We start from the raw sequence: 13,309 nt of genomic DNA, 5'->3' as shown, positions 1-13,309 counted from the left end.
AGAGAGAGAGAGAGAGAGAGAGAGAGAGAGAACAAAAGGCAACCTTGGTGGGCAGGGAAAGTTATGAACAGCTTGAAGGTAGGACAGAGTCCAAGTATGCAGGAGACCCTTTATTCTTTGAACAGACTAAGAGGCTAAGAGGGTAGCAAAGACCCTCTTTGGTGGGATCCCAAAATTCTGAAGATATTGACTTAAGAGTGCCAGAATGGAATTATCACTACCTGGGGGAAATGCTCACAATTTTAAAGTTGACCACCTTGTCCTGATTATCCCTACCACCGACCCTAGAACCCATTTATTTTAACTGACCCTCTGAAATGGAGAGACTGGCCAATGAGATCTGAGTTTGTAAAACGTGCATAATATCCATCTAGAGGCTTTGAGTCTTTTTCCAAAAAGTCTCAGTAGAGAGGCCCTTTCCCTTCCCATTTTAGAGCATTCCTGTTGGCATGGCAAAGAAAAGCCTTTTTAAAAGGGTGGAGGCCCAGCTTATCTGGAATTGAATGTGGATATAAAAAACTAGAAACAAATGAGCCATAGTCCCTGTTGGTGAGTGGGCAAAAACTACTGTAAAGCCTCTGGGTAGGGGGAAAGGTAGTAATTGATGTCAAGCAGCCAGCTGCTGCTAGCTTTGCAAATCTCAAGGTACTCTACAAATGCTAACTATGAATATTAGTATCACCTTATCTCACCTGGCAGCCGTGTGTCCCTGAACACATATAGCTCTATTTCTTATTTCTTGTGCTTATTCTTTCCTGATCTTGGGTGTATGAATTTTGGAAACAAAATAGAAAGCCTTGTCAACTTCTGAGCCACAAAAGGTCATAAAAGCCATCAACACCAGAGCTGGTAACAGCAGTAGACAAGTCTGGTGAGGAGCCAGTTCTAAGGAGTGACTTTTTTGACCTAGCTCAAGGAGATCATTACTAGTTTGCTATCTGCATCACTGAGGACACCAAGGGCATTGAGTCAAAGGAGCTTGCCTTCACCAAAATAGGGTTTGGCTACGCACATTGAATTTACATCACATTTATTCAAACCAATAATCAATTCTGCTGGATAGCTTAGCAGTGCTGTTATTCTCTTTTTTGAAAAAATGTTTCTATTGTTTTCTTATTTTTAATATCTCCGGTATCCTTCCCCAGAGAGTCACTAGTATTTTTTAAGACAAAAAAAAAAGATAATGGAAAAAATCAGCAATAACTGGTATATTGAAAAAGTCTTAAAATAAATATAACATTTACCACATGTGGACCTTCAATCTCTGCAAAGTAGTGGGATGGGAGAATCTTCTCCTACCTCTTCTTTGAAACCATTCTTTATAATTCTACAACATTCACTTCTGATTTTTGTGTGTGTAGGTGAAGTTATTTCTATTTACATTGTAGTCACCGTGTATGTTCTTTTCCTGGTTCTACTTCACAATCATCAGTTCAAGTCAAATTAATTTCCATATTTCTCTATAGTCACCACATTGACTATTTCTTACAGCACAGTAATATCCCATTACATTTATGTTCCACAATTTTTTTTTAGCCATTACCCAATCAATGAGTATCTACCTTGTTTTCCAATTCTTTGTCATCACCTAAAAGTGCTGTTATAAATATTTTGTTGTATATGGGAACTTTTTTCTTATCACTGGCCTCCTCAAGGTACAATCCTGGTAAAAGAATCTCTGGGTCAAAAGATAGACATTTTAGCTGCTTTATTTGCATAATTCCAAATGGTTTTACTGATTCACAGCTGCACCAGCTACGCACCAAGGTACCTATCATTCCACAACCCTCCCAACATTGGCTTCCCATGATGTGACCTTTGCTTTCTAAAAGAAGATCCTATGCCCTAGTTAAGGGGTCCCACCATGTCTGATTTAATAGTTGTTTCCCTTCTCTTTGTCTGAAGTGCAGGTGGTTAATTACTGGAAGCATGTTCTCTTATGCAGTGGGTTCACCATCTGCAGATATCTAATTTTCTCCTTATTCACAAAACCAAGTACTAGTTGAAAAATAGATGTAAAATATTCCATGCTCGAGTTGTCATGGTGTCATCATTCTGCAGTCAGAATTGTATAGAGATTGGCATGTGGAAGGATGGGAACAAGGTTTTCTTTATGAAGTGCCATGTAACAAGAGAGCAGAGGTTTTACAACTACTGTGCTGTATTCAATTATCTTCCATTTAGACTTGAAAGACGGATCCCAGTGTCACATCTGTTTGATTCCAACAGGGATCAATAACCATCATCCTTTGAATGTCAGCCAGATTTTGTTCTTGGAAAAACCAGTGACACGCCAGTGATGGATAAAAACACATGCTCGGGCCATTGAACAGAGTGGGAGTTTGATATTCCAGTTGCATATCATGCAAATAGAGAAGTCAGTAGTAAACTGAAGTTAGACCAGGCCAAGTAAATGAAACAAATGTTAAGCTCACCATGAAATAGCTTTGGGGCTATGTTACAAGGCATTTGCATCATTAATTTACAAGTAAGTCATTGGAAGTGAATAATAACAGTTCAGAGGAAGAAGAAATAGACCACCATGAGTGACCTGAGGCAGTTTCATAAAAGAGAAACTTGATCCTGGGCCTTACAGAATGGGGTGGTTTGGCCAAATTGCAGGGAAGAAAGAACTCAAGTGTTCCAGGAGAGGTGAACACCCAGGGTGGAGAGGGTACAAGGTACAACTCTATTCCACCAAGGATCTTTGATTGACAAATATGTTCATTTGAAAAGTAATTGTTTCCTTTTCATTGAAAGACTTTAAGCCAAAGTTACATGAACATTTCCAGTATTCACTCTTTAGAGGATTTCTATAGAGGCAACAGAGAGAGAGAGAGAATGGGCTCTGCCCTCGGAGGTCTCTAAGGGCAGATTTGAACCCCAAGACCTCTTATCTCCAGGCCTGGCTCTCAATCATCTGAGCCCCTAGTTGCCCCGGCAGGCAACTGGGGAGGGGAATCCATTAGAGCAGGGGTTGGCAACATATGGCTCTCGAGCCATATCTGGCTCTTTTGAGGGCCAGATATGGCTCTTTCTGCAGGAGCCAAAAAGTCAATTTTTTTTTTCAGTCGCTGTTATGGGAACGCGCACTGTGAGCACTGTACGGCTCTCACGAAATTACATTTTAAAAAATGTGGCGTTTATGGCTCTCAAGGCCAAAAAGGTTGCCGACCCCTGCATTAGAGGTAAGCTTGACTGGCATGAGTACTTCCTCACATAGAGATTCTGAGAGGAGATTTACCAATGGGAAGTAGAAGCCATGAATGTCTCCAACATAAGAAGACCCCTGGGCCAGATTTGGAAAAGTAGAATGGAGAGTTGTGATATTATTTCAGGCATCTTAAAGCTACCCAGAATCAAAATTTCCTCCCACTCAGGAATGGAATGCAAATGTTTCTCAAGATCCAGGTTGTGGGCATGAATAGTGTGGAACTGGTTCCAGAAAAAGTTTCAGCTGAGAACTCCCTTCTGGGCAATGAAGGAAAAGCCAGATGCCTTAGAGGGCAGAGGTCCCAAGGTGGAGGCAGCAGGAGGAGTCTTATTAGAAGAGCAACAAATTTCTGAGGATGATAATTCAAGATCTACAGAATCCTGCTGGTTGCTCAAAAAGATTTTATTAGAATGGCCAACAGTTACAACATCTATTTTTTTTTTTAAACCCTTACCAATACTTTGTAATGGTTCCAAGGCAGAAGAGTGGTAAGGGCTAGACAATGGAGGTTAAGTGACTTGCCCAGGGTCACACAGCTGGGAAGTGTCTGAGATCAGATTTGACCCTGGGACCTCCTGTCTCTAGGTCTGGCTCTCAATCCACTGAGCTACCCAGTTGCCCCCATGAAATCTATTTTCTAAAGCTACAATTCACTTGGATCAGTCAGCAGCCAAAAGATAGATCTTTAGTTGGGGGGTGGGGGGCGTTGTTTTCATCTTTAAAGGAATTAAACTAGATCAGGAGCCCTTAATTTAGGGTTAATTGACCTCCCCAGCCCCTAAACCCAAGGGGCTCATAGATTTCAGAGGACTTGGGAACTTGTATGAGACCCCCCAAAATCATCTTTATTTTCATTAACCTCTCATTGCAATTTAACATTTCCTTCAACTTATGGTTTTAAAAGCATAAAAACATCACAATGAAAAGAAGTCCATAGGCTTCACCAATCTAGCAAAAGGGTCCAAGACACAGAAAAAAAAAAAATAAAGACCCTTGGACTAGATGATATCTAGGAAAATCCCTACTAGGCTTAATGTTCAGTAATTCTTTCATTCTATATCCTTGGTCCTCTTGAAAAATGAAGAACAAACTATAGCATTCTATATCCCTGAGTGTAGAGTTTAAAAATCCCAATAGAGATTTTTTTCTAGCACAATTTGTCACTTGTAGCTCTTCCATCAGAACTCTGACCACTCAAAGAGAATCATCTTCCTTACAAAACTCAATTAAATTGAACATGCATTTATTAACTGCCTGCTGTGTAGCTCACTGAGTATAGATAACGAACAAAAATAAACAGTCCTTCCAAGAGTTTACATACTAGTGAGGGTGGAGAGATGAGGAGAATTTGCAGATAAGTAAATATCAGATTTATAAACAAAGTAAATACAAAGTAATTTTGGGGCGCAGTTTGAAGGAAGGGAAAGCACTAATAACTCGGGGAAGGGAGAATTAAGGACAATCCCATCTGAGCTGAGACTTGAAGGGAAGGAAGAATTCTAGGGGGCTGAGATGACATGGAAAACAATTCCAGGCATGGGAGACCTACAGTTTTTGAAGGCCTAGAAACTGGACATGGGATGTCTTCTATGACAATCAACATGAAGTCCAATTTGAATGGAACATACAATGAGAGTAACACAAGGTATACATACAAAACTGAGTTATCACTAAATATGTATGATGAAAACACACTAAGACTTACACTTCATAATTCTAGTTATCAGATTTTATTAATCAAATATGTACAAACAATTCAGATTATCAAGTCCATCTGCCTTGTTTTGCAGATGGGAAGACTGAGTCTTATTGATATTACTCAAAGCCATACAACTAGTTCACTTTCCACTTTTTCATTTAAAAGTTATGCTCTGGAGTAGAAACAATAGAAGCAGATGATGAAAGAAAGTATATGACTACTTACATACCTACTAGATTCAGAAATCATTTATGGAAAATAGATTTGAAAAATAGCAAGTATAATCTATGTGCCTTGTTCCTTTAAGGCTGTTTATATGCCACTTATCTTTAATGAGACGTTGGAAACTGGCTATGTTAAAAAAAATTGAATCAAGGGGAGAGAAAAGATCCGAGTTTGAATCTTGAATTCACCATTTAATGTGTGACCTTGTTGGATCCCTTAACCTCTTTGCCCCTTTGGATTTTTTACCTGTAAAATGGGATTGACAATAACAACTAATGTGAGAAGGCAATGAGATAGTCTCAAGCCTTCTATATCTGAGGGGATTTTTCCTTCTATTTTCATCACCCACTTTGTGCGATGCTGAAAAGGAAGCATAAACAATATAAGTAAAATATAGCAATACATTGTAGGTCCTAAAATTTCAGATATCCTTAAGCGACTTAAAATTTTTTTAATTTAATTTTTATTGTCATGCAAAACACTTCCATATTGGTCATTGATATAAGAGCCCACTCATATGTAACTAAAACCCCAAAATAAGACCATAAATACAATGATGAGAAAGATGACTCCAACAGTTCTTTCTCTGGAGGCGGATGGCATTTCCCATCATTGTCCCGGATCATTGCTGAGAGTAACCAAGTTTTCACAGATAATCATCATATGATTTTACTAATGCTGTGTACAATGTTCTCCCAGTTCTCGTAAGCTGCTATTCTTTATAGAGTTTTGCTTGAATTTAAATTTAAGTGTGATCATTTAGATTTTCAGGTTTTTTGAAATAACCAGAGCCCCACAAGATTATTAACCTGACAACTGGGTCCAATGTACTTCCCCAATTTCTGTTGTTACTATGTTTTCTTTTTTCCATGTAGCATTGCTGTACATTGCTAACATTCACTTCTGCCTGATCCCTTTGAAATCCCTCCAAAGCTTTCCTTGAAGTCAGCTGTCTCCCTGTGGAATTCCTTCAGTAACCCAGGAACCACTAAAGATTATACATCAAAAATGTTTAGTGACAGTATCTTCATAGGGACGGACAGAGTAGACAACAGCCTAAGCAAGAGGATTTGAAGTGTAACATGAGTAAAGTGGCCCACGAGAGTCATTTGATTTTATACAATCTTGGCTCATCATTTTTTTTCTGGCTTAGCAGACAATCAGAGGACTTCATCATCTTACACTGCAAGCCCTAGCTGGAAGTAGATCCTCACCCCACAAACTTCTAGCAGGTACTCTGGAGGCAGATAGGGATCAGCCTCATATACTCCAAAGAATGGCCCCCTTGGATCCAGTTCACTCACATGACAGAGAGACTGGTAGGAAGTCCTCACCAATCAAAATATCTTCCCCAGGCAGTTTTCATAGCAGGTGAAATTTTGTTCAGACATATAGGTTGTGTCTGATTCTTTGTGACTCTCAAATTTGTATGAGGAAGTGGGACACACTTTCAGAGCTAAAGGCCATCTCATTTTCTGATGTACCCCCAAGGTAGAAATATCATTTTTGATAATGACTTCTTCTCAGATTATTGATTCTGTGTTACTACCATCCAGGCTTTCCCCCTCAGTGTTCCACTCTCTCCTTAGCCGAAGAGAACTGGGGCAGAATGAAGGTATTGAATATTTACTTGAATGTGGGAACATTGTCCTGAAGAAACAAGCTGAAATGGAAGGAGCTTAACCAGGGGAATGGGGATAAGAGCAATCACTGAAGCCCTCCTATATCTATTTCAGGATTCTATCTGGGATCAGACAACAAAGAGGTACAGTTCTTCAAGAACACTCTTCACAACTTCTGCAGTGAATAAGGTAATAAATAAATAATAATAAAACTTGCTATTACTTAACTAGTCCCCCCTGACTTCCAAGGAGTCCTGATTTGTTCCTTTAAAAAAAATTTATGTCTTTAGTTTCTTTGTTTCAATAATATTACCTTTCCCAAAAATTACACAACAATAATTACATGTAAAAACAATTTTTTTGTTTTTACATGTAATTATTACATATCTAATAAATATTTATTGTTTATTAAATATTACATATAAATATATACATATAAATATTTAATATTTAATAAATATTAAAATATTTATGTCTTTAGTTTCTTTTTTTTCAATAATATTACCTTTCTCAACAATGACACAACAATAATTACATGTAAAAACAATTTTTTAACCTTTAAAAAAGTTTTTGAATTCCAAATTCTCTCCCTCCTTTCCACCCTCCTTCCTTTACTTCCTTTTCCCTCCTTTTCCTCCTTCTCCTCTTTCTCCTTCATTTTTCTTTTCTCTTCCATAAAATGACCAATATAGAAAAATCTTTTACATGTTTGTACATGTAAAATCTATCCCACGGAGCAGGGAAAGGAGGGGAAGACAAAGAAATATAAAGTATGTTTTGTCTGTATTCAGATTCCATCAGTTTTTTCTCTGGAGGCAAATGGCATTTTTCATCATGAGTCTCTGGGATTTTCTTGGATTATTGTATTGTTGAGAATAACTAGATCATTCACAGTTCATCAAAAAATATTGCTGTCACTATGTCCATTGTTCTGGTTCTGCTCATTTCACTCTGCATCAATTAATGTGAGTCTTTCCAGATTTTTCTGAAATCATCCTGCTTGTCTTTTCTGATAGCAATACTATTTTCCATTACAGCATATACCACAATTTATTTGGCCATTCCCCAATTGGTGGATAGCCCTTCAATTTCCAATTATTTGCTACCACAAAAAGAATTGCTATGGAAATGGGGGGACAGTTAGGTGACTCAGTGGACTGAGAGCCAGCCCCAGAGACAGGAGGTGCTGGGTTCAGATCTGACTTCAGACTGTTTGACCCTGGGAAAGTTACTTAATCCCCATAGCCCAGCCCTTACCATTTTTCTGCTTTGGAACCAATACACAGCATCAATTCTAAATCAGTTTTTTTTAAAAAGGAGCTGCTATGAATATTTTGGTACAAATAGATCCCTTTCCCTTTGATGTCCCTGGTTTTTATATCATACACATACACATATGTTGAAAGGAAAACTGTTTGGGCTTTTGCCATGATTAAGGGGGTAAAACTCAGGACAAAGAGAATTACAAGGAGTTATAAGCACATCAAGGCAGCAACACATTGATGGGGGCTGGAGATCAGCAAATGGCTTCAAGATGGACCAGCTTTCACTGATAACTTTTGCAATGAGATAAAAACAATTTCTACAGATCCAGCAAAAGTTTCCAGGTACAAACAGGTGGGAAGTAACTTGGTAGTGACAAATATCAGTGAATACAAAGATACAGACTGATTGACACCTCCTCCCAACACTGATTGGCAAGCAGGTCTGGGAACAATGGGTCACTGAGTCAGCACAACCTTCAATACATGCATACATACAACACACACACACACATATGTATATATCTATCTTTCTCTTTCCTTACCCAGAAAGCCATCCCTTGAAAAAAATGATAAAAAGAGAAAGTGAGAGACAAAATTTAGCTCAGCAAAACTCACCAATACATCAATCAAGACTGACATCATATGAAATATACCATAGCCATATTCCTCCAGGTTTTTTTTAACCCTTACCTTCCATCTAAGAATCAGTATTGTGTATTGGTTCTATGGCAGAAGAGTGCTGAGGGCTGGGCAGTGAGGGTTAAGTGATTTGTCCAATCACAAAACTAGAAAATGTCTGAGACTCAATTTGAACCCAGGACCTCCCATCTCTAGACCTAGCTTTCAATCCACTGAGCTACCTAGTTGCCTCCTGGTCCTCCATTTCTATAGATAGGAAGAAAACCTTCTCATCTCTTCTTTGGGGTCAAACTTGGTTATTATTTTTATTATTATTTATTGTTTTAATTTTAACTCAAGAAAAATTTATTCATATCTACTGTTCTAGATATGAAGGAAAATACAAAGAAATTACTCTTAGGGAACTTGTCATCTAGAAGGAGATTCCAACAAAACATTATTTTCAATAGACAAAAATTAGATTTGCCCGAAATAAAGTATTGAGTAAAACAAAGTTTGAAAATCCAGCTTCAGTACTTAATTAGCAGGCATGTGGGCAAATAACTTAATTTCTGTGATTCTCACTCAGGTTTCTCAGCTATAGAAAAGAGATATTTGTATCCTGACTTGGACAAAAACACTTTCTAAATCATCAAGTGTTCTACAAAGAAGAAAAAAGCTATTTTCTAAATCCTTATTGTCCTGGTTCTATGAATCATAATATAAACCTTTAAGGCAAATATTGACATTTCTAAACATGACCTTTCTCTCTCTCTCTCTCTCTCTCTCTCTCTCTCTCTCTCTCTCTCTCTCTCTCTCTCTCTCTCTCTCTCTGTGTGTGTGTGTGTGTGTGTATCTTTGTCTGTCTCTATCTTTTTCTGTTCTTTCTCTTCCACTTTCTATATCTGTCTGTCTTTCTCTGTCTCTGTTTTTTCCCCTTTCTTTGTTCTCTCTTCTCTGTCTCCCTTTTATTTCTTCCACCAGAATCTAAGTGATTTGCAATTATGATTCAATCCTAGTAGCTCCTTTTCAGTTGGGTGTTCTGTATTCTAAGGCAAACATGAACAATTCCCCAGAAACTCATGAAGGTCTTTGAAAGACAGAAACACTAACATTAAAAATTACATATTGGTTTTTCATCATAAGCAAGAATGTTCAAACATTATTGGAAATTAAACTTGAGCAGGGTTGGAAGTGTGTTTAGAGAGTAGGAAATGACTGTTTTCCAGCCCTTATTCCCAGTGCATGAAAAATAATGGGATAATAATGCTAATGATAACCCAGAAACAGCATTTATGGTGCTTGCATAACTGTTTTCTCATAAATGACAAGAAAGAAGAGTAAATGAACTCAATCTTCAATATTAAATTAAAAAGGTGAAGGTCTGCTTCCTAGGTGGAGGGACATGATGACTGCAGTAACCAAATAAAGCAGGATATTGAAAGAAGAACAATGCATTCCCTTTTAAAAATAATGATAAACAAACAGAGCTGTGTGTTCACTCAAGATCGTGATGTACTTAACTCAAAAGGTTTTTTGGACTTCAAAAGCATAGTAAAGACTCAAGGCCCTTGAAATTCAGTGGAGACTCCCATAGATAGCTCCAATTAAGCTCACTGTCTTCCCTTTTACATTTTCCCATGAACAAGCTAAATGAAAGGATCTATTTTTCAGTATTGACTGGTTTATTAAATTCTTCCTCAAATCCCAATTAGTACAAACACCAGAGCCTCTTAATGAGAGGTTGTATAGAGTGTTAGGCTAGATGGCTTCTGGGATCCCTTTGAATGCCAAGAATGTAAGATTCTCTACATTCCTACGCTTTTTTAAAGTTTCTATTTCTTTATTTTACCTTTTTCATGACTGTCCTCATACTTTCAGGTCAGCTGTATGTTGTTGCTGCTATCTGCCTGCTTGCCTGCCTGTCTCCAGGTCTGTTTTCTAAATGCAGCTATCTAATCTAGCATAGCACCTAGGACAGAGGATTGAGATCTGGCCCTGGAATCAGGATCACCTAGGTTCAAGTCAGCTCTCTGACAGATACTGGGGAACTCTATGAAAGTAACTTAAACTCTCTCTTCCTCTGGCAACTCTTTTAAAAATATAGGGGCATATGGTGTATTCTGGGAGGATTAGCACCTCTGGTCCAAAGGCTTGCCAAAGCCCTTTACAAGGCTGCTTTCTTCTTTTGGTGTTTACCTGGCACTCTGTTCTCCCCTGGCTCCAAGAAGCTGGGGTATATGAAGCAGCTGTACCCCAGCAAACCATCTCAGCAGACCGGCTAAACCAAGTTGAGGGCAGACCTCTAACCTGCTGGGAAGTTAGGAAGATGTCTACCCCCAAGCAAGTGAAGACTTCCTCTGGCATAATGAATTAATAAGAATAGTTTGTTTGTTTTTTTTTCCAATGGCTATTAATGCTGCTGAGGCAGGTGCTGTCCAGTGCTTTAAACCTTGGTCAGACATTAAAGATGCCAAGAGCATCTACTGCATCCTGAGCCATCACTAATCATCCTGACTTTTGTCTTTCCACTGGACTTTGATGAGAGAGAGAGAAAGAGAGAGAGAGAGAAAGAGAGAGAAAGAGAGAGAGAGAGAGAAAGAGAGAGAGAGAGAGAGAGAGAGAGAGAGAGAGAGAGAGAGAGAGAGAGAGAGAGAGAGAGAGAGAAGCCAAGGACTTTGTGCAACTCTGACTCACTTAAATTCAACTCATGGGCAAGTCAAAACATGGCCCCCTGGTGTCATTGGTCCTCTTTGAAAACAACAACAATCAAAGTATAAGTTGAGCTCCTTGGGTGATCAGATTTGGCTGAGGGTTTTCCTCACCAGGAGTTGTCTAAATCAGTATTATCACTGACCCAGACCCCACCTCTCCTCCACCCCTCAAGATGATTAGATATAGGTTAAGAAATTGATAATAAAACATTTTGCATTGCATCCGAAATAAGAATAAACAAAGGGGAGGCAGTTAGTTTACTCAGTAGATTGAGATCCAGGCCTGGAGATAGGAGGTATTAGATTCAAATCTGACCTCAGACACTTTCTACCTGTGTGACCTTGGACAAGTCAAGTAACCCCCATTGCCTAGCCCTTACTGCTCTTCTGCCTTAGAACCATTTCACAGTATTGATTCTGAGGCAGAAGGTGAGGGTTTTTTTTTTTAGGGGGTTCCCAAGTTTATTAAAAAGAAGGCAAAAGTAAATATTATGTAGCTCCTCTTGGTGTTTTGAAGTTTATCCCAACTGACTAGCCAAACTGCCAAAGTCCAGAAGTTTCAGCATTTTTCTGGCATCAGGGTCTACTTCAATGATTTCCTAATCCAAAGCAAAGGGACATAGTTATCCCTTCTTTCTCTTTCTTTTTCCTGCAATTTGATGGAGATACTTCTCATGAGGCCTCTCTGGATTTGTTTCATCAGATGAGTAACATATCCCATGATCTTGTTGCAGAGCTTCTTGCTGGGAATGATGGTGATCTCCTCTCAATATGCTTGTTGGTGTGGAAGTCATTGCCCAAATGGGTTTAGTACTTCTCAATAATGCCCTGTTCTACTTTCTTCATGGTCTTGGTTCACATGTGACCCAAGCTGGGGTTTGGGGGTGGGGTGTGTGTGAAGAAGGTGAGGGATTTAAAGGAAAAGAAAAGAATAAATAGGATCTGAGTGAGGTATTGAACCTCTACAAAGAAAGCATGAATCCATGGATTTTTTGTCAATCCATTCTGGTTATTGAAAGACGCACCTTCCTTTTTATTTGCAGTTATATGGAAAATCAAGGTTGTCGGGTTCGTGATTCCCGGACAAAAGAGCTGTGTGTCTAGGAAGTGGCTTCCATTCTCCAGTTTCCCATGCATTCGGTATCTTCATCTATATTGTAGGTATCCTATGGGCAATGACTGAGTTTTGATTTCTTTTATATCCCTCATAATCCTTAGCATAGAACCAGACATACATAGGAATTTCTCCAAAAATGTTCTTGAATATATAATATCAGTTAGAAGGAGGTCACAAGTAAAGTGCTTCATGGATTCATGCTTTATCCTTTACTGGTTTAACATTTCTTTTCAATGACTTGAATAAAAACTAATATATTCAGATGACCCCATCAGAATCCAGAAAGATAGGGGCAGCTGGGTAGCTCAGTGGATTGAGAGCCAGGCCTAGAGACAGGATGTCCTAGGTTCAAATCCAGCCTCAGACACTTCCCAGCTGTGTGACCCTGGGCAAGTCACTTGACCTCCATTGCCTACCCTTACCACTCTTCCACCTATAAGTCAATACACAGAAGTTAAGGTTTTAAAATTTAAAAAAAAAAAAAAAAAGAATCCAGAAAGATACTGACAAAATAGAGCTTTGGGTTGTTGCATCTGGGGCAGGAAATCTTTTCAGGAGATGGGAAGCATCTGGGTAAGGTGTCAGAGAGAACAAAATTGGACAAATCTGTGCTGGTCCTAAAGTAACAATGCTTGTTTTTTCTAAAAGGGCATGGCAAGACCTTGGGCAAAGATTCAGTCAAAGCAACCTCCAGGAGGGCAGGATCCCATACAAAGGGGTCCAGTAGAGTGATGTTCAGCATAAAATAGCATCTAATGGAATCATGCCTAGCAGTGACCAACAGGGACTTTGTGACCAAAGTAAATGGGAGTAGCCACAACAGAGCCATGATTTG

The 13,309-nt window shown here is 38.8% G+C and overlaps 1 pseudogene; it reads right to left on the bottom strand.

Moving 5' to 3' along the window:
• Positions 1 to 11,846: 11,846 nt before the first annotated feature.
• Positions 11,847 to 12,494, bottom strand: LOC123233314 (annotated as a pseudogene).
• Positions 12,495 to 13,309: the final 815 nt, after the last annotated feature.

This window comes from Gracilinanus agilis, chromosome 2, assembly GCF_016433145.1.
Source record: "Gracilinanus agilis isolate LMUSP501 chromosome 2, AgileGrace, whole genome shotgun sequence".
NCBI lineage: Eukaryota > Metazoa > Chordata > Mammalia > Didelphimorphia > Didelphidae > Gracilinanus > Gracilinanus agilis.
This window is presented reverse-complemented; position numbering and strand designations above follow the sequence as displayed.